The 22368-nt window shown below is 40.4% G+C and overlaps 1 long non-coding RNA gene across 2 annotated transcripts in view; it reads left to right on the top strand.

Moving 5' to 3' along the window:
• LOC119851482 overlaps positions 1 to 20928 on the top strand; it is a 35726-nt gene extending 14798 nt beyond the window's left edge. The window contains exons 4-7 of one of the 2 annotated variants that reach the window (XR_006279052.1): positions 7810 to 8319; positions 12297 to 12469; positions 13002 to 13091; positions 19836 to 19848. This is a non-coding gene — a long non-coding RNA (uncharacterized LOC119851482). Of the gene's footprint in view, positions 1 to 7809; positions 8320 to 12296; positions 12470 to 13001; positions 13092 to 19835 lie in introns of both variants that reach the window. The other variant, XR_005291259.2, reaches the window with a different exon arrangement.
• The last annotated feature ends 1440 nt before the right edge of the window (positions 20929 to 22368 follow it).

Here is a 22368-nt window from a genome sequence, read left to right as displayed (position 1 = left end):
CCAATTTTTTAATGAAGTTTCATTGTAAAATGAAGATAATAGTTAAAATGATTGTTACATCTCAGTGAAACTATCATAAACGCTAACAATAGTGGCGCACACGTGACTTAATCAAGAGCAGGCCTCATGGTGTTTGATGATATATAAACACGTAGAATTGAGGTAATTTTTTTTTAAAGCATCTAAGTGAAATAGGAGCCTATAATCCATTTTCAAAGGTGACTTTAATCACTTAGAGCTGGGTTTTTAAAGGTATTTGGATGTTATTCCACTAAGCACAGCAAGTCCTAAATCCTATTTTCAACAGGGAATTAAGAGCCTAAGTTTGTTTAATTTTCAATGGGAGTAAGCATCTGAGGTACATAAGAATGGACCATTGGTCGGACCCAGTATGGCCATCTAGCAGAGTATCCTGTTTTCCAGCAGTGGCCAGAGCTACATGCTTCAGAGGGAATGAACAGAACAAAGCAATTTTGAGTGATCCATCCCCTGTTGTCAAGTCCCAGCTAATGGCAGTTGGAGGTTTAGGGACACCCAGAACATGGGGTTGCATCCCTGATCATCTCGGCTAGTAGCTGTTGATGGATGCATCCTCCATGAACTTATCTAATCTTTTTTTTAACTCCGTTATACTTTTCACCTTCAAAAAATCCTGTGGCAATAAATTCCAGAGTTCCACGGGTTTACTGTGCATTGCATGAAGAAGTACTTCTGTTTGTTTGCCTATTAATTCCATTGAGTGACCCCCTAGTTCCTGTTTTACATGAAGGGGTAAACAACACGTCTGTAATTACTTTCTCCATATCATTCATTATTTTGTAGACCTTATTATAGCCTCACTTAGTCATTTCTGTTCTAAGATGAACCATTCTTTTAATCTCACCTCTTATGGAAGCTGTTCCATCCCTCAAATCATTCTTGTTGCCTTCTCTGCACCTTTTCCAATTCTAATATCTTCTTTGAGAATGGGCAACCAGAACTGCATGCAGTATTCAAAGTGTAGGTGTATCATAGATTTATACAGTGGCATTATGATATTTTTGTCTCATTATCTATTCCTTTACTACTGGTTCATAACATTGTTAGCTTTTATTGACTGCTGCTGCATGGTGAGTGGATATTTTCAGGGAACTATCCACTATAACGCCAAGATCTCTTGAATGGTAACAGCTAACTTAGATCCCATTGTTTTGTATGTATAATTGGGATTTTTTTCCAATGTACATTTCTTTTAATTTATCTACATTGAATTTCATCTGCCATTTTGTCACCCAGTCTTTAGTGAGGTCCCTTTGTAACTCTTTGCTGTCAATTTTGGACTTAACTATCTTGAGTAATTTTTTATCAGCTGCAAATTTTGCCACTTCACTGTTCACCCCTTTTTCCAGATCATTTACAAATATGCTAAAGTACACAGGTCCCAGTACAAATCCTTGGGGGACCCTGCTATTTATCTCTCCTTTGTGAAAACTGACCATTTATTCTGACCCTTTTTCTCTCTTTTAACCAGTTATTGATCCAAGAGGACCTTCTCTCTTATCCCATAACTGCTTACTTTGCTTAAGAGCCTTTGTTGAGGGACCTTGTCAAAGGTTTCTGAAAGTACAAGTACATTGTATCTACTGTGCTTGTTGACTCCCTCAATGAATTCTAATAGATTGGTGAGGCATGATTTCCCTTTACAAAAGCCATGTTGACTCTTCTGCAACATATCATGTTTATTTGTGTGTCTGACAAAATTGTTCTTTATTCCTTGCCTGATAATGGAGTAGGGGTTTACTGGCCTGTAATTGCCATAATCACTTCTGGAGTCTTCTTAAAAAATGGGGTTACCTTAGCCATCCCCCAGTCTTCTGATTCAGAGGCTGATTTAAGCAATAAAGTTACATACCACAGTTAGTAATTCCACAATTTTGTATTTGAGTTCCTTCAGAACTCTTGGGTGAATACCATCTGGTCCTGGTGACTTATTACTGTTTAATTTATCAATTTGTTACAAAATTCTCTCTATTGACACCTCAGTCTGGGACAGTTCCTCAGATTTGTTGCCTAAAAATACTGGTTCAGGTGTGGGGATCTCTCCCATACCCTCTGCAGTGAAGATTGATGTAAAGGAATTCCTTTAGCTTCTCCATAATGCCATTGTCTTCCTTCAGTGCTCCTTTAGTGCTTTCACCATCCAGTGATCCCATTGACAGTTTGACAGGCTTTTGAAAATGCCACTAGGCTTCTGTCTATATCTCTAGGTACCTAAATACCTTTGAATATCTGGCACCTAAATGCCAAAATGACTTTTAAAAGCTCCTAAATAATGTAGTACTTCTGGAACTTTTATCCTTCGTTCCTGCCTTAAAGACCTTGTAATGTACATGGCAGAGGAATATGCTTTTTTGTGAACCAGATGCAAAAACTCTTATAAGTATACTCTGTGGCATACTTGGAGAAATGGTATGAATCTGTGTACTATACCTTTAAATGTAAGGAGTTCTCCTGTCTGCTGTGGGGAGAAGTGCTGTCAGGCAGTTCAAAGTAGAAGATGTTAAAGACTGAGACATTCACACTGTGCTCTCACCCTCTTTCATATAGGTGTTTGTTCTTTAGTGTCGTCCTTCATTTTAATAGAATCATCTGTATTGAAATTGACATGTTGACTCTTGCTCTGTGAGCCATGAGCACTTTTCCCCTTATACCAGAAACAGAAGATTCAACAAATTACAAGATTAAAAAGTCTCTCTCCCCGCACCCCCATGCATGTTTCAAAATGTTATGCTGCTGCTTTCCCAGATTTTCCAGCAGTATCTGTTTGGGGTCCAAGCTGTCCAGTGATCTCATTTTGTGATACAGATGAGCTGAGGAGGCAGTGATTTGACCTGATCACAACTGGGTTTAGGCTTAGATTTGGGTCTGAGAGTAAGTCAGAGCTAGGGTGTAGGCAGAGATTTTACAGCAGTAGTATCATGCCAGATATACTTCAGTGATTTTTTTTTTTTCAACCATCTCTGAACCAGGATTGAAAAACAGACCTGTTCCCTTTTTTGGATCTAACTTGAGATCAAAATCATAGGGGCCAGCTTGAATATAAGGTTATGCATTTGAAGTGATCGCCTCCAAAATCCAAATGGTTCAAAGTCAAGGTTTTGGTGTCACCCTACCTCCAGTGTGGGATCAGGTAAATAACAATTCAGGGACTAGGATAAAAGTAATTAACAGTTTGAGGGAGTTGCCTTTGTGAAAATAGTGAAGTAACTGAATAAGGAATGTGAAAGGATTTCATTGTGATTGCTGAGAGGATTAATATAGGATTTTGCTGTGAACGCGGAAATATTTCTTATCAACATAGGTTTAAATAGAACCTACAGTAGAATTAAACTACTAACTAAAATCTTGAAAATGTTTCCACTTCAAAACTGCATTTTGTATAAAGTACTGCTGTTTGCATCCAAGGAGGTGCATTCACTCTTGAGTGTAGTGAATGGTGCTAGGACAAATCTGCTCGCATCTCAGTTTCTTTTGTTTAGGGATTTTTTAAAAAAAAAAATCCTGACAAAGCACATATTTTTCCATAAAACCTCACAAATTCTCAGCTTACAGCTTCTCACAATATGGGCTAGTTAGTGATTAGAGTTCAGAATTGAGACTCAGGAGTTCTGGTTTCTATTCCCAACTCTGACCTGTGACTAACCTTACACAAGCCACTTGATTTCTCTCCCCCTTGGTTCCCCTCCTGTAAAATGGCTATTGTGTTACTTAGCTACATAAATGAATTGAGACCTTTGGATGATGAGTGCTATGAGAGTGCAAAGGACTATTACATGACTTATTGTGGGTAGAATTCTCACCTGCCTTTATGACAACCTGTAGGACAACTAAGACCGTGTTGTGCCCCTTTCTCCACTGTGTAGGGCTGCTGTTCCCCACTTGCACAGGTGGTCAGGACTGAGGGAATGGAAGGAGCCAACACTGATCCCTCACCAGCACAACATACCTGCACTGCCCAGGAGCAGGCAGGGAATACATTGTGACTCTAAATCCGATGCATCCGATGAAGTGAGCTGTAGCTCACAAAAGCTTATGCTCTAATAAATTTGTTAGTCTCTAAGGTGCCACAAGTACTCCTTTTTCTTTTTGCGAATACAGACTAACACGGCTGCTACTCTGAAACCTGTCATTGTGACTCTGAGGTTCACGATCTCTGTTCCTTCATTTTCTCATTACTCCAGAAGTAGTTTGCTAGTACTGATTCAGACCAGTAATGGATTATTACCCTCCTCCTGCCTAGGTGAAGGGTGGAAGTAGGGAATAAAGTGTGACTCAGACACAATTCGCTTCCTGATTTGTCCTATTCTTGACAAATTATATCAATATGTAGTCCTGGGATACCATGCACTGTCTTAGTTCTTTTAAAACATATTTAAGATTTTGGGGGAGGCATGTTTTTCTGGTAATTCCAGCCTCTCAAAAGAGAGAACCTGTATGGGGAAAAAACATAATCTAAAATAAAAGCCTTAGTTTAACCTGTGGATTTAGAGTTTACTAAAACAAAGATTAATGATCCTAATTAGAGCCAGGCATAAGGGTCTCATCTCCTCTCACAATATGTGCAACTTTCAGTGACCTTAGTGAAAGTTATATTTGCATTTTGAAAAAGGAAACAGACCACAAAGGCCTGGCAAATGCTATGCAAGTTTCCTCAAACAACTCCGCCAATGTACTTCAGTCCGGTCCTGCTAAGCCCTCTTTTTAGCAGAAAGAGTGCTAATCATGCCAGTGTTTTTGTGATGAATACAAATGGAGACTAGAATGAGACCACCAAACTCATTTTCACTTGTGACCTCAGGCAAGATTTGAACCCAGATGAAAGGCTAAACCCTGAACCCACTGAGTCACTTGGCCCTCAGAAAAGGGGTCTGAGGAATCAAGAACACATGTAATTTATAGCGTAACAGTAATGGTGGAATTTTATAATAGTTTTCAATTATAGCATTGAAATTGAATTCTATACCTTCTTTACATGAAGCGTGCATAACTCTGAGTGTAGCATGGGATTGTACCAAGCCAAACATTATGCATTAGACCCTATTACAGTAAGTATATGTGCCTATGTAATATCCCCTTGTCTTCATTTTGGGCGTATGATGCATATTTCAAAGCTCATTTGGTTCAAGTATGCATGATCTCCTCCTGATGTAAATTTCAAATCATAATGTTAATAACAGCACCAACCATGTCCCTTTTTTAAAAAGGGCAGACCCTATTGTAAATGTATGGAGACATCTGGTTTTGATCAAAGAAGGAGATATTTTCATCGTGCGATTGAGGAATAATGCTTCATTTCTCCACAACTGCTGTTCTTTTTGAGAAACTTAAATATAACTAAAAAAAAAACTTTGTACATTCTACAATTTAGTTATTTTAAAATTTTAAAAATTTTAAAAAAGGAAAACTCAGTCCAGGCTCTAGCTTCCATCTTTGAGGGTAGTGGAAATGGTCCTGAAAATGTCTCAGGAGAAATATTATGAACAAGTCTAAACTTCTTTTTTTCCCTCCCAAAAAAATCTCTCTTATGCTAACTTTGATCACCTGACACTTTCCTAAGGGAAACTTTATTTAGAGAACAATGTTAATAAAGTTCTTTCTGAGCTTATCTGTTGCCCAGAGCTACAGCATTTACCTACTCTACAGCTGTAGTATGATTGATAACACTTTACAAGATGCGATAAAGACACTTAAAGCCATTAGTAATACTCCCACAGTAATAATCCTTGATTAGAATTACAGGCTCATCTATTAGCAGCAGCAGTTTCTATTTTCTGCGGCAAAACAGTTTACCAGGATGAACAAACCTTACTTTGTACATACAGCTCCAGTATGAGTATGACCAAGCACATTCATGTGTTTTGATTAGATTTAATTAGAACTGGAGGAAAGGCTCCATTTGCTTTACTTTCTTATGAAGCCCTGAAAATCTGTGAATAGCTGTCTTGATGTGACAAGGTGAGGTAAAAATTAGTGCATTTGTCACACAATTTTAGCATAAAGGAAATATTGTTGTATTCACTTGTCTAAGTGCTTGGCTTGTCATTTAGTTCACAGCAAGCTGAGGTATGTATCTACCTGCATTAGTCTGCCATGCACTAGTCTAACTAGCCATGTGGACCCTGCTGATGTGCACTAACACACCCTTAGTGTACATTGATCTAGTCCTATTTCAAAGCAGGATACACCAAAGTGCACTAAGGAACTGTTAGTGTACATCAGCAGGGTCCACACAGCCAGTTAGTTTGGGGTAGATTCATACTCCAGCTTGCCACAAACTAAAAGTCCATGTAGATAAGCTCTAAGGCATTTTTAGGTTTATTATATAGTCTATTTTAAGAGCTGACAGGCCTTGATTCCAGGCCTAATTCTCCACTCTCTTGCAGTGCACCTTGGTGTAGCCACTCACATTTGTTCAAGTTTGGATATGGAAATGCGTCAATACCAGACCTGGCTCTCATTCTGAAATTCTCCAGGTTCTCCCTCCCACAGTTTAGGAGATGAATAAGCTGTTGTAGTACTAGACATACCACTCCTGATTCTCCACTGTCCTGCTCCTGATGTGGTTATTTACATGTCTACAAAGGGGGTATAAAATACTACCACATCAGAATGGTAGCTTTAAACTCTCACTTTGCCCTGGTGTAAATGACTGCACATGATGCAGGGCATTGGAGAATCAGGCTCAGTCACTGACCATTCTGATTTGGTTGCATTTTACACCTACTCTGTATGAATAACTACACAGAGAACAAGGCAGTGGAGAATCATAATTTTTGAAGGCTGCTGGAGCCTGCCAGACTGTCCCCATTCAAATCAGAATTAACAGCCTGATCCTACTCACATTTAAATCATTGGCAACATTTCCATTGATTTCAGCAGTGATGCCAGGGTGGCCCCTGAGTGACAAGTGACACAAGTTTGGTGGTTTAGATTTTATTCACTTTGCAAGGTGAAACATAGTTGGCATAGCTGGTCTCTGTTCAGGAAAGGCTTTATACCCAGAGCTGTTTCAGATCAAAGTTTGGTTGCTATTGATTAGCTGTCTAGGGAACCTTGCTCAGCATGTTACAAATCTCAGCTGGATAACGGTAGCATCCAGCATGAACTCTGTGGAGAAATACCCCACCTTATTCTGTGTGAAAAGTCAGCTGGTTGACATTCACCCTTGGGGGAAGCAGGAGGTGCTCGCTCTCTCTTACAACATAATCTTTTCAGCTGAGTTTCCCACCCTAGACACTAGCGAGACTAAGCTTTAAATGAGTCTTGCAAAATTCTTCTTGCCCACTCACCCAGTGTGAAAAAATGTTGTGACAGCTGAGTAAGATCTCATTTTTTAAATTAACATAATCACAGCCACTTGCCTGCCATTTACTCTCTGAAGTATCGCCCAAAGAGGTTTCTATTTAAATCCCAAACAAAATATCTTTTTGACAGCTTATTTTTTCATTCATTCTCTTGTTAGAGTCCATTGCTCAGAGTTACTAATTAAAGATGTCATATAGCCTCTCACCGGAAAGAAGAATTTCACAAAATATCCTGTTTCCCAGGCCTATGATGGGAATGGAGTGGGGCGGGAGAGAGAAAATGAATCAAAGGATGATCACAAGGAATATAAAGTTAAAACTGTATGAACTACAATAAGGGTCTGTTCTCTTCTACTATAGTCTGTCCTAAGAATGGATTCCTGGTGTGCCATTTCCTGTTCTCATTACACTCTCTTTCTCATGAGAATCGACTCTTAGATCCTGTGCCTCTTGTACTTTCTGGCAGATGGTGGCATCTAACAGGACTTTGATGACTGAGTGAATCTGGAAAGTGGAATCAGCAACCAATCAAATGACAGACTACTGAAAGAGTCAGAGCATGATGTACAATCCACAGACGATACCCATTTTACAAGTCTGCAGCAAGATTAAGAAGACATGACACAATTCCTTTTGGCCGCTCCAGACAAAAATAGTATAATAAGCCTCAAGAGATGAAAAGACTTGGAGAAACTCTGGTCTGGTTTTATTTTAAAGGTCATTTCTGGATACAAATGTTAACTTATAGTCATTGGGGCCCAATCCTACTGAGAGCACTTCCTGAGAGATACTGAGTGCCCTCAACTCCCACTGGGGATACTCTGCACCAAGCAAGAAGCGCTCAGTACTTTTATTTCAGAAGAAATCATACAATGTACATCAAGGCTATTGTACAGCAGTTTCTCCCCAATCCAATGAAAAGGCTCCTGTTGACTTCAGTGGGCTTTGGATCAGGCCCTAAATGTGTACTCCAAGGGTAGGTCTACACTGGAGCTTGAGGTATAATTTCCAGCTGAGGTAAACGTACCCATGCTAGCTTTGATTGAACTTGTGCACCAAAAACAGCAATGTAGCTGCAGCTGCACAGGTGGTGTGAGGGGCTAGCCACCCCAGCTATGTACCTAGGGTTTCAAATGGGATAGCATTTTTAGTGTGCTAACTCAATCAGAGCTTGCATAGGTATGTCTACCCAAGCTGGAAATTACACCTTCCAACTCCAGTGTAGCCAGACCGTGAATATATAAAGTATGTTAAAACATTCCCAAATATAGGTTTTTGTATTGCTAATTGGCTTGAATGAGATATTTCAGATGTAATTATCTCCCTCCCCATTTTTTCCCCTGACTTGACCTTTGTCACATCTTTCTTCTCTTTATTTTTTAACTTGGAGTAGGATATGCCAAATAAACCATTTCAGCCAGAGAAAACTAACAAGATGGGAGATGAGGTTTGTCCAAGTGGCTTAAAAATAGCCATTTTGGTCTTTTTTTTTTTTTTTTTTTTTTTTCTCTGTGGAGAATGGAGAACTCTTAAACAGTGTTTGCTAAACCCTTTATGACTAGAGTCTTAAGCCTGATTCTTGATCAGATCTGGCCACTGGAAAGGGCCCACTGTTAAAAGAAAGCCGTAAGCGGCAGGCATTTGGAGGGTATGTAGAGTTTAGAGTATACTACCCAGTTGTGTAGTGGCAACTAAGGAGTTTTTGAAATGGGTATTGTGCATGTCACGTAGAGAATGTGGGAGCCTTGTGAGACCATTAATCACTAAAAAACCACTCACAGCCCACTAATAGATTATATGTTTTTGGTTTGGAAAGCTCTATATGTGGTTCAGTGGCTTTTATGGTTCATAGATCCTAGTAGATGCCAAAGGACGCCCACTCACATGACAATTGACCTTCCAGAAAATAGTCTGAAATTTTTCGTTCCATCTGCTGATTGAAAACAATTCCTTTAACATAAAAAGGTACAAATCTCTTCTTGCACTGATTCTAGTCTGGGGATGACTTACATGTTTACAGCATCAGAGGGGTAGCAGTCTTAGTCTGGATCTGTAAAAGTGGCAAAGAGTCCCGTGGCACCTTGTAGAGTAACAGACGTATGGGAGCATGAGCTTTCATGGGTGAATACCCACTTCGTCGGATGCATGTAGTGGAAATTTCCAGAGGCAGGTATAAATATGCAAGCAAGAATCAGGCTAGGGATAACAAGGTTAGCTCAATCAGGGAGGACGAGACCCTCTTCTAGCAGTTGAGGTGTTAACACCAAGGGAGGAGAAACCAATCTACACGGGAGGTCCACTTCCTAGACACCACTGTGCAAATAAGTGACGGTCACGTTAACACCACCCTATACTGAAAACCCACCGACCGCTATGCCTACCTTCATGCCTCCAGCTTCCATCCCGGACACACTACACGATCCATTGTCTACAGCCAAGTGCTGAGGTACAACCTCATTTCCTCCCCTTAGACAGAGATCAACACCTACAAGATCTTCACCAAGCATTCTCAAAACTACGCTACCCACACCAGGAAATAAGGAAACAGATCAACAGAGCCAGATATGTACCAGAAGCCTTCTGCTGCAAGACAAGCCCAAGAAAGAAACTAACAGAACTCCACTGGCCGTCACATGCAGTCCTCTGCTAAAACCTCTCCAACACATCATCAGTGATCTACAACCCATCCTGGACAACAATCCCTCACTTTCACAGGCCTTGGGAGGGAGGACAGTCCTCGCCCACAGACAACCTGCCAACCTGAAGCGTATTCTCGCCAGCAACTACACATCGCACCATAGTAACTCTAACTCAGGAATCAATCCATGCAACAAACCTCAATGCCAACTCTGCCCACATATCTACACCAGTGATACCATCACAGAACCTAACCAGATCAGCCACACCATCACCAGTTAATTCACCTGCACGTACACCAATGTAATATACGCCATCATGTGCCAGCAATGACCCTCTGCTATGTACATCGGCCAAACTGGACAGTCCCTACATAAAAGGATAAATGGACAGAAATCGGATATTAGGAATGGCAATATACAAAAACCTGTAGAGGAACACTTCAACCTCACTGGACACACAATAGCAGATTTAAAGGTAGCCATCCTGCAGCAAAAAAACTTCAGGACCAGCCTTCAAAGAGAAACTGCTGAGCTTCAGTTCATTTGCAAATTTGACACTATCAGCTCAGGATTAAACAAAGACTGTGAATGGCTAGCCAACTACAAAAGCAGTTTCTCTTCCCTTGGTGTTCACACCTCAACTGCTAGAAGAGGGCCTCATCCTCTCTGATAAAGCTAACCTCGTTATCCCTAGCCTGATTCTTGCTTGCATATTTATACCTGCCTCTGGAAATTTCCACTACAAGTGTCCAACGAAATGGGTATTCACCCACGAAAGCTCATACTCCCATTCGTCTGTTAGTCTATAAGGTGCCACGGGACTCTTTGTCACTTTTACACATTTACAAGCTTTCCTCAAGTCACCTCTCTCAACTCAGGTGGAATTCTGAATGAAAGGCAAATGAATATAGATAGGCCTACGAAGAAGGTTTGGGCAAAAAACGTCTACAAAAAATATCCAATGGCAGGTAAAAGGGAAAAAAAATTGAATAGTTGTATGAAACTTTGAGGCAGTTGAACGGAAAAGAACATATCTCAAAAACATAGGAAAAAAGGGATATCTTATTATGAAATGGGAGTCACTACAATAACAGACGTTTTTAAAGGAATACTACATTTTAGATAATTAGGAAAATTTCCTTTGGTTGTTTAACTAGGTACTTCCAACCTAAGCTATTCACTATACTTGCTGGAAGTACCTTTTGATCCTGATTTCTTGGAAGATGCTCTCTTGAAAGTTTGTTACAGAATGACAGAGCTTTTCTATTGACCCACACTGTTAGCAGGTGTTGGAACCCAGTGTAATGCTGCTGAAGTTCTGTTGGCTCCTTGCAGCAACTGTGGCTTATTAACTCCACCTGGGTATAAAAGAAGGAAGAGCCCCTCCTTTTCCCCCCTTCTGCTGGGGAAGACAACTAGGTTGATGGTCCTAGTAGGAAACCATAGTGGCTGCCAATTCAGAATGTCTCTTGTAAAGTAGAGTTAAACATTGATACAGCATGGCCAGAAGGCAGCAGGAGAGTGATATAGGAGACATATGCAAGTCCCAGGATGAGGAGAAGCCTTATTCCCTGTAGAGGGAAGAAAAGTTTCTATAGATTAATTAAAAGCACCTGAAGCTAGTCACCTGATAAAACCCCCCTGCTTCAATCAGCCAGAGAAAGGAGTTAGAGCAGAGAGCAGTTTGGGGGAGTTGAAATAGAGGAGAGTTTGGAGAAGTGCCATGGCTGGCTAGAAGACCAAGACCGTAAGTAAAGAGACACCCAGCTTGTGGAGAGGGGGAGAAGCCCCACAAGCTGAAGAGCAGGAGATGGAAGTAGCCCAGGGGAAGAAAGCACTAGTTCAAGTGGTTTACCACTATTCCTAGGGCCCCTGGGCTGGGACCTGGAGTAGAGGGCAGGCCCAGGTCCCTCCCTCTCCACTACCCTTCTCTGGGTTACTAGTGGGACAGTAGATACCCTAGTTCAGGGGCAGGAAACTGTGCCCTGAACCTCCCCCCCACCCCCAAGAAGAGGAAGCGCAGGACCCATCATAATCGTACCAGCAATTTGCCACAACACACGCACTCAAATTCTTGCTTTGATTACACCTGTGCAGCCCACCCCAAATTTAGTGGGATTTTGTGCATATAACTGAAAACAGTTTGGCCCATCATCAGCAGATGATGGAAGGTTTATCAGAGTTTGCATTTTGGAAACTATCATCACAAACCTTGGTACCCAATTCTGCTCTTATTGAAACCTGTTGCAAAACTCCTGTTGACTTGAATAAGAGCAAGATTGGAAGGCACTAACTTCCTTTTGAAAATTTCCAGTGGTCAACTTAGGAAAAGAATTGACATTGGCAAGAAAATAGTGCTCTTATCAGGAATTCACCAGAATCAACATATGAAAACTATCAAGAGAAGTCTGAGAAGCTGTATTCTACCCTCTGGATGTCTGAGGGGACTAAGATACAGAAATCCACTGAGCAATTTCAGCAAGAGTGGTAAGACTATAACATTACATTGAAATCTATTTTAAGTTCACTTTCATTCAGAAAAAAAAAAGTTGGTTAAAATAAATTAAATATGTATTCTTATGCATTTCAGCCAGCAACCACTGTAAAAACAGAATTAGAGTTTGTTGGCAAAGTATCTTTTATTAATGGAGAGTTTTATATGGTGAAATCTTGGCCCTATTATAGTCAATGGGAGTTTTGCCATTGACTTAACTGGAGCTAGGATTTCACTCAGGGTTTTTAGTGTATTCACTGTACTGATAATTTTTATTATGACATGTAAATGTAGTAATTTTGTTATGTATTATGGTGGTTTCTTCACAGAAAAATTTAGATTCGTGACTACTAGAGCTGGGAGAAGAGTTTTTGTCGTGAATAATTGATCTGACAAATTTAGCTTCTCTTTCAGTTCACAAATTTTCTAGGAGCACTTCATAATTACTTTGAACATATTTGTTGTTCAATGTTATTTATAGAATGTTTTTGGCAAAAAGAATTGGGGGGTTGTTTTTTTTTTTAGATTTAGTACCAGAAGCTTCATTGTTAGAGCATTATTGGTCAGGTTCCACTGGACAGATAAAGCACAGTATATTTGTGTTTCTTGATTTGGGTGAGTATTACTCTTAGATTACTGGTGTGAAACCTCACACTGAAGTTCAAAATACACTTCCTATGTCTGCGGTTGTCTAAATTATTTGTATTACTGTAGCACATACTAGCCTCAGTCATGGGCCGGGTCTCCACTGTGCTAGATGTTGTGCAAACATAGAACGAAAAGACAGTTCCTGCCCCAAAGAGTTTACAATCTAAGGATTAGACAAAAAACAGCAAGTGAACACAGACTGATGGGAAGACACAGGGAAACAAATTGTCTAGTATTTCCTCTTTCTGTAAGCAATCTTTTCAGTCAACTTCTTCCCTAGAATATTCGTGGAAAGAGAACTCAAGAAGTGATCCCTGAAATCAAATCAGTGTGAAGACCCACTGAAATCAAAGGGGTTCCTGACAGTCACAAAGGTTTGCCCACCCAAATATGATTGCAGGATAAGGACCAAGGTTACTTCATTTAAAAAGTCTATCAAATGTTCATAGATAACAGGACCCCTCCAAGAAAATTAACTCTAGGGCTGTGCAGGAACTGGCATTTCCATTTCACAGGAAATTCTACTATTTGTTCTGAATCAAAATGAAAACAAAGAATTTTGAAATTTTCATTGAAATTCAATTTAAAAAAAATAGGTTTTGGTCAGTCAAAATGGTTCATTTTGATAAAATCAAACCTTTTTGTTTTGATTTTGTATTATATAATGAAATTTTGAAATGAAAAGTCGTTTCAGAAATGAAACACAGAAACATTTTGTTTCATAAGGTCAAAATGGCATTTCAACCTTATCAAACACTTTTCTTTAAAATGACATTTTTGTCAGAATCCACACATTCCTAATTAATGTTTCAATTTTGAAAAATTGGCATTTTCCAACTGAAAAACACACATTCCAACCGAAGATTTTTGACCAGCTCTAACTCTCCTGTGTGCTATGGAATACAGCTATTGTTGCTTTTGCAGTTATATTTAAATCTAAAAAAATGTACTTGGTTCCTTTTCAAATGATTGCTCATCTATTTGTCCAGTATATGGTGCACAATTAGAGGGGAGACTAAAAAAAACCACAACCAAAGAATCAAGAATATTATTGATAACACAATAAATCCAGATTCCACATTATTCTGTAATTACAATACACCTGGACACTTCTTGAGAAAAAGATCTGATTAATATAAAAATGCATGTATTACTCACTTCAGCTATTGATAGCATTGCTTACTTTTGCAATGTGGCGAGAGATTAAAGTAGATGACATACTCTTCAGTGAAGAATGACAAAATGAATGTTAGGTTATAATGGTATTTTCTCCCCTATGATTTAGATAAACACCTTAACTTGAGCTCTATGAAATATGCAGACCCACAGAGAAACTTACCTGAACAATTTATAGGCATCTAAGACAAACCCACTAAAGCAGAGAATTTTGCAAGTAAAATGTATCTTCTGGTTTTCAGAGGGGCTTCAGTAAGGCCTCCTATCTAGTGCATTCATTTTTGCACTCCCAAATAATGGCAGAAATATTTCATAATACTTAGAAATCACTGAAGACTTAAAACCCAAACCTGCTTCCTGAAATCAAAAGCAAAACCCTCATTGACTTCAGTCAGTGCAAAAACAAGCTGTTTGACTCCAGTGCTGAACTATTGTCTCTGTACAGACAAGGTGGGTGAAGCACCTGGCACTGGCCACTGTCGGAAGACAGGATACTGGGCTAGATGGACCTTTGGTCTGATCCAGTATGGCCGTTCTTATGTTCCTAGTATCCTTTATAGCAGTGGTTCCCAAACTTGTTCCGCTGCTTGTGCAGAGAGAGCCCCTGGTGGGCCGGGCCAGTTTGTTTACCCGCCACGTCTGCAGGTTTGGCCAATCGCGGCCGGCGCTGCTTCCAGCAGCTCCCATTGGCCTGGAGCAGCGAACCATGGCCACTGGGAGCAGCAATCGGCTGAACCTGCGGACACGGCCGGTAAACAAACCGGCCCGGCCCGCCAGGGGCTTTCCCCGCACAAGCAGCGGAACAAGTTTGGGAACCACTGCTTTATAGGACCAACTTCTGTTGGTGAAAGAGACAAGCTTTTGATTCACATGGAGTACCTTTCCCAGACCTGAAGATGAGCTCTAAGTGTCACAGCTAAATACAAGGTTGGACAGATTGTTTAGCATAAGTAGTTTTCACCTTATACGGTCCCTTAGAATATGTGAAGTGGCTCATTAACATTCCAGTAGTCGTAGGGGAAAAAAGGGAGATTAGTGGGTAACAGATTGTTGTAATAACCCATAAATCCAGTGTCTCTGTTCAGTCCATGATTTTTATTGTCTAGTGTTTAGTTATGAATTTAAACTCCCAGGCTTATCTTTTGAAAGTGTTGTGCAGGTTTCTTTCGTGGATGAGGACTGATACATCAAATATAGAGTGAATGCTTTATGAAGACTGTTCACTCACACATGATAGGGTGTGTTTATCTTTTATCATTTTCCTGTGTGAGTTCATTTGAAAGTGTAGTGATTGTCTAGTTTCACCCACGTAGTTGTTCTTGGGTAAGGCTAGGATTGTGTCAGGGATATTTTTAGTAAAAATTAGTCAGATCACGGGCAATAAACAAAAATTCACAGAAACCCATGACCTGTCTGATTTTTTTTTTTAAACTAAAAATATCCCTGACACAATGGGAAGGGAGGAGGATCCAGCACCCAAAGCAGCTGTGGGCTCTGGGTCCCCTCACCCCGTCCAGTGGGTGGAGCTCTGGCGGGGCCCCACTGCCTGTGGAAAGTGGGAGCTCTGGGGTCCCCTCGCCATCTGCGGTGGCTGGAGCTGTGGGGCCCACCACCAGCAGCAGCTGAGAGCTGCATGGCCTGACAGCTGCACCCCTGGAGCAGGAAATATCATGAAGGGCTCTGGAGTGACCTCCATGACATAATCATAGGCTTATTCTTGGGGTATTTAATGCACTGGATGAAGTACACCACATGCTATGATAGGCATGTGTAGGACCTATGGATCTTGAAAAGTGGGTTGTGCTTATCATTGAAGGAATGGAGATATGTTTGTAGGTTTTGCATCTGTCCTGGCAAGATCTGGTACTGGTTTGAGTTGGTGTGTCCTGGTCTGTGGGGAGCTTGGAGAGGTTGGGGGTTGTTTGAAGGCCAGAAGAGGGGGTTCAGGAAAGATTTTTCAGGATGGGGTTCACATCCAGGATGGGTTGTAGTTTGATACCCTGTATAGGTTCCAGTGAGGGGTGATAGGTGACAACGAGTGGTGTATGGTTGAAGAGATTATTTCAGCAATTTACACTTAATTGTAAGCACAATAGCTATTCCTGAATAATTCCATGTGTGGACATTCTTCTTCTTCTGGAATAAGAGAGGCTCCTTCCTGTCTAGCTTAATCCACTTTGAAATCCCCATGGAGATCAATGGAAAGCTTACACAAAGACTGAGAATGGAATATTGAGGAAGTGGTGTGTTTAGTTACACACACACACACACACACACACACACACACACACACACACACACACACACACAGACAAACATTTCCTTGGTTTGATGAGATTGTCTCAGGCCTCCCACATTTTTTTTATATCTTATTTGAATTTTCTTTTTTAAAAAAAACCCATTTATTGTGCAGTATCATGCTTTTCTGGAACTGCTTTATGTTCTGCAAATGATTTAATTGCAAAAGTCACCTGATTAAATGATTAAACATAAGACCCCATTAGAACATGCAGTACTAATAGAGTATGTACATTTTTATGTATCACATATTTTTAGTAATTTCTTTATTTGATGTAATTGCCCTAAAGTCCAGTCCTGCCATGGGCTTTGAACCCAAAAATGATTTAAAGGAGTGGGCTGCCTTCCACTGGCGTGACCCAGGACTGTACTTCTCAGCTGGTAGTAATCCTACCTGGAGTGCGGTGATAGCAGTGTAAGGCAGCAGCAATCCCTGTCCCATTGTGGTGGGGCTGGGTCCAGTCAATGCTCCACCAAAAATAAGCAGTGCTGGCTGAGGATGAGTGGAGCATAACCAAGTTGCCCAGAAGATGGGTTGATTAAGCACATACTTCGGCAATCTCTGGTGGTAGGGCTTTGATGGAGCACTGACCGTGCTTTAAAGACTACTTCCTTCTTGGGGTCTTGCATAACCTCTCCTCCTCTGTGGCTTAAGGACTCCTCCTCACCCCTGCCCCGTCTTTCAGGACAGTACAATTTTTACCTCCCTTTGTTACCAGGGGTGAATGAAGCTCATCGGATTGAGTGGGTGCTTTGGGTGCACTGCACATGGCAGAATTAGATCCCTAATATATTTTCCATAAATCCATTACAATTTCATTAAACTATCTCAATCCTTTATTAAAATGTTTTAAGTGTGCAATGTAAAAATTCATAGTTTACCATTTCCATTTCTGCTATAATCATTATCATTATTTTATTCATTTAATTATTATTAATCATTATTTTAGGAGCAAACAAAAACCAGACAGCAAGCACTTGGATAACTTTCAAAATAGAATTTTCTGATAGAAATTATTATAGAAGAGCAAATGTGCTCACTGCTATTGAAAGGGGTCAAAGAAAATAAGTTCAGGTACAATAAAACCCAGTTAATCGAATGTGCTCCGTTTGCATCTGTCCACAACCAATGACTCTGAACACACAGTCAGATCTGGTAATGTGGAGTACAACTAAAATCCTCACTAGCAGATGCAAGGGCAAGACTGGTTTCAGAGTAGCAGCCGTGTTAGTCTGTATTCGCAAAAAGAAAAGGAGTACTTGTGGCACCTTAGCGACTCACTTACAGCTCACTTCATCGGATGCAGTGACCTGTAGCTCACGAAAGCTTATGCTCTAATAAATTTGTTAGTCTCTAAGGTGCCACAAGTACTCCTTTTCTTTTTAAGGGCAAGACTGAATCCTAAATTTTATAATGAACTGAATCCTGCAGCTTTTATGCAAGCAAAACTTCCTTTGAAAGCAATGGGAGTTATCACTGATAAAACATCATTCTTTGCAAAAGGCTGTGTTGCATAAGGCACACAAAGTACAGCAGGAGAGGTGCATGTAGGTTTTAATTGAAAGCAAGCTCAATTAATGAAAGAAAAGTCCCAGAGATTCTGGTCTATAACAGAAGTTGCTGAGGGGGGAAAAAAAATCCACACTTTACCAGCAAATTTATTCTGATCTCTGCACATTCCCAGATATAAAATTCCTCTCAAAGAATGTATTTTCATTTCTTTTTTTTTTGTCACCCACCCCGCTCTTTATTCACCAGTTTTTATTCTTTATCTGAAATAACTGTTTATATCATACGGTAGTTTATCATTCAGAACACCTGTGTGGGAACTGCAGGTGATAGTGAGGACATAGTCACTGTGTCTCAGTTTTTCTATTAGCAAGGTGTGAGCAAATGTAGGAGTTATTATCTGTCACATATTTAAGTAAGATAAGGGAATTATAAAATGGGGTGTGCTCTACCTATAGTCAATATGTAAAATCCCACCTGAAGAGATAAGCACTTGGAAACTGTAAATTAAATGTAAAAACAATGTCTTGAAACATTTGGTCATGGTTTCTATCTGGCCCTGGGTCACTTGAGTTGTGCTGAGAAAGAGCTGCTTTTGTAAAACCTGTTCCCTCACGTATGCCCTATTTGTGGATTACGTGTAGCCACTTTCTCTCCTTGTTGTGCTGAACTGACACTTGCAAGGATGCTTTGGTGGACAATCAGCAGAATATAAAGCAATGGAGGTGATTAATAAGGGAGGCTTTAATTAAAGAAATATTTTTTTTCAGATGCACCCAGCAGGCTTTTCCCATTGCAGACACTGCACTATAGGTACTGAATGAATAAAAGGGAATCATCCCTATAATGGCACTTCAGCTAAAATAGAAAGGGGAGTTGCCATTTAAAAATGGCCCCAGCTTGGAAAACACCTGTTGGTGAACATAACAATGCAATTAAAAGGAAGGATCGTCTTGGTTATGGCATTGAACTGGGGTTCAAGAGCTGTGATATCAATTCCTGTCTTTGCCACCATCTCTCCGTATGTTTTGCACAAGTTGCTTAAGCTCTGTGTCTCAATTTCCCAGTGGTAAGATACTGAGAGTACTCCTTTTGTCTCTCCACCCCTTGTCTGTCTTGTTGGTTTAGATTGGAAGCTCTTTGCAGCAGGAACGGTCTCTTGTTATGTGTATGTGCCTAGTGCAATTCAGGATAAATTTGACAATTTATTTCTCTTGAACTATCTGTGCGCCTAAGGCCTATGTTCTTTACATACACCATGTACTGGGTGTCCATTTTCAAACCATTTCGTATTTAATTCCATATTTAGGCATGAAAAAAGTGGCCTGATTTTCAGAGGTGTGGGGCACCCGTAACTTCCCACTGACATTTGAAAATTTTGTGTGTGTGTGTTACCCTTTCAGCAGTTCAAAATGAGATCATGTTCTGTTGCAGATTGTAAAGGTTTTAGTGGTTGCATACGGCAGAGGAACCTGCTTCAACGAACACTGGTGGACTGTTGTCCCTTTAGCCTGAGTGGTTAGCTAATACTCAGGGCCTTGGAAAGTTGTTTCAAGTATATTCTCGTTGTAATAATGTTTATTTACAAAGAACATGCCCAGTGTCGTGTTTCCCTGAACACGGTAGAAACTAACAGCAGCAGGCAGTTTCCTTGCTCCAAAATCCTTACGGCTGCCATTCGAGTCAGGTCTGTGCCCAAGAAGCATTTTTTCTCTGCTTCCTCTCAGGGTCACGCTCCCACCGCTCAGGCTGCAAACCAATATCCACACACTCCCCCCCGGCACTCGCATCGAGAGACACCCCTCTGACTCTGCCTGAGTCGTTGGATTCACTTTCTCAGCAGCTGGGTCAAACAAATCTCTGTTCAGGTAAACCACTCGAAAAGGAGTCATCAATGGGAAGCTCATCAGGACAATCTCATCACAGTTGCCTCCAGCACCGGATAATATAGCTTCAGTTTCCCTTTCTTTAGGCTGAATTATTTAGAACTTTTGTTATCTTTTCTTGAGCATATGTATTCGTTTCTTATTTCCATGTTAACTCTCCTCCCCGGTCAGTACAAGTTTTGTGGTAGTTCAAACCGGTTTCTTCTAGCTTTGTGGCTACTTTATCTTTTATTTTCCTCATGAACATGATTCCTCTGCATCTTTGTCTTACAGGTGCACAGTTCTGCTTACACTTACGCTGTTAAATGGTATCAGAACAGACACGTAAAGTTCACAGGAGGCTTCTATCAGACCTAAATATGGCTTCACTCTCAACAGGGGTTAGCTTTGCTCCGGGCTGGCCATGTGCTTAGTGCCTTTGGCAGTAGCTTCCATTGTCTGCAGTAGTTTCACTACATAAAGGGGCTTAATTGCTCCTTCTTTGAGCTGGAAAGAAAGTGCTTGGGATGCCCATTGGCTTTAACAAGGTCTGTAAATGTCTTTGGATCCAAGACTCCCATGATGGCAGCCACTGAAATAACTTTGGTTAAAACAACAGAAGAGAAAGAATAGGCCAGATCACCAGTGTGTCCCAGTTGTATTGCATCACTCTGGCAATGCAAATCTGAGGTAACTATCATGTGAGCGTGGGTTTATGGCTGGGTTGCTGTAGCAGCACAAAGCAGCCAGAGCATACTGGCAATTCTGGCCCACTGTGTGTGAGGAAATTGCAGAATGACTGGCTCATAACTGAAGAAACTGGGGCAAAATGTAACACTGTTGCAACTCATTTCACTTCAAAGAGTCTGTATTTTAGACTTTTAAATTAACTGTACACTTTATGCAGTGGCACTGCAAAGGCTACACTCTCTTGCTTACTATTATATTGGTCACTGGCATTTTATGAAGCAAAAAACCATGGAAAATGAAATCCAAATGGCACCAAAGTACATGTAGATAAAGAGGCATTATAACGTGACAGACCATAGTTTGAGTAAACATTAAAGCCCTGAACTTCTAAATATGACATCCCTGGTGATGGAGAATACATGGATTGAACCTGGGAACCTCCACAGCTGAGCTAAAGGGCTAAGCTCTGCAACACACTCACATCCTTTGTGGATGGGATACAGAGGGAGATGCACAACACACATTTAGTGGGGGATATGCACGTACATAGGAAGCTTATCCTGAGCGTTTGAGGGCCACAGCAGTTTGAATCCTGTTTGAGTTCCTGCTTATGTGATGGCAGCTTTCTAGGCCAACACCAAGGATTGAACCTAGAATTTAAATCATGAGCTATTATAGCTTGCATTAAAGAAGCATACGGCAGCTGTAAGAGATTCATATCTTCTATGGATTGGGCACAAAGAGGGACACATAAGACAGTGGACTACACAAACACATATATACTTGGTCTAGCTGAATTGACTTAAAATGAAGGCTCTAGGTCCTTGGTTAATAATATTTTACTTCAGTGTGGCTATTCACATACTTAAGGTTAGCAGATGCATAAATGTTTGCAGAATCAGGACCTGAATTTGTATTTAGAGAGAAAGTATAGAAATGGGGTGGCAGATTCTACTTAAATTTATCTGAGACTACTGTCCCTACAAACTGTAGCTTGTGAATTGTATCCAGCTACTGGTTGCTTTAATAACCCTATGTGGCCTGGGGTGGAAGTTTTCCATGATAAACCTCAGCTTCACTGAATTTACTAGCTTTTGCCCAACTGCTACATTGAGGTCAGTGGAGTTAGTCTGGTGTAAAATGAAAGAAGACTCTGGCCCTATGTACAGTAAATTACACAGAATTTATGACAACAGAACTTGTGGCAGCTAAGTGGATACCTCATTTATCCTAAATATAAATCAAAATCACATGCAAGCTATTATTAACAAAACAGCTGGCTCCTTAGGTTATTTTAAGCCTAGACTTCACCAAGTGCAAATACAATAAATAATAATTTTAGAGCGAGAACTAGATATGCTACTCCAAACTCTGTTTTTATATTTTTTATAGAAATGCCAAGACTATTTGATCAGCATGGGAGAGCAATTTGTTGACTCTCGAACGTAGCTCTCTCTGATTACTGCTTACATAGCACTTTGGGAAGGTTGGCCAAATACCTTCAAGTCAAGTACCTTGTTATTATGAACATGAGTGCCAATAACAAAGAAAAAATAGTCCACGTGTCACTTAATAATAAATCATGGAGCCAAATAAATGTTTTTTCTAACAAATGCTGTATTTACATTTCATCATGTGACACAGCTTTGTTTATGTTCAGAGATGTGATAACACCTAAAAGAGAATATTTCCCTTTCAGTGCAGC

This window comes from Dermochelys coriacea, chromosome 2, assembly GCF_009764565.3.
Source record: "Dermochelys coriacea isolate rDerCor1 chromosome 2, rDerCor1.pri.v4, whole genome shotgun sequence".
NCBI lineage: Eukaryota > Metazoa > Chordata > Testudines > Dermochelyidae > Dermochelys > Dermochelys coriacea.
This window is presented reverse-complemented; position numbering and strand designations above follow the sequence as displayed.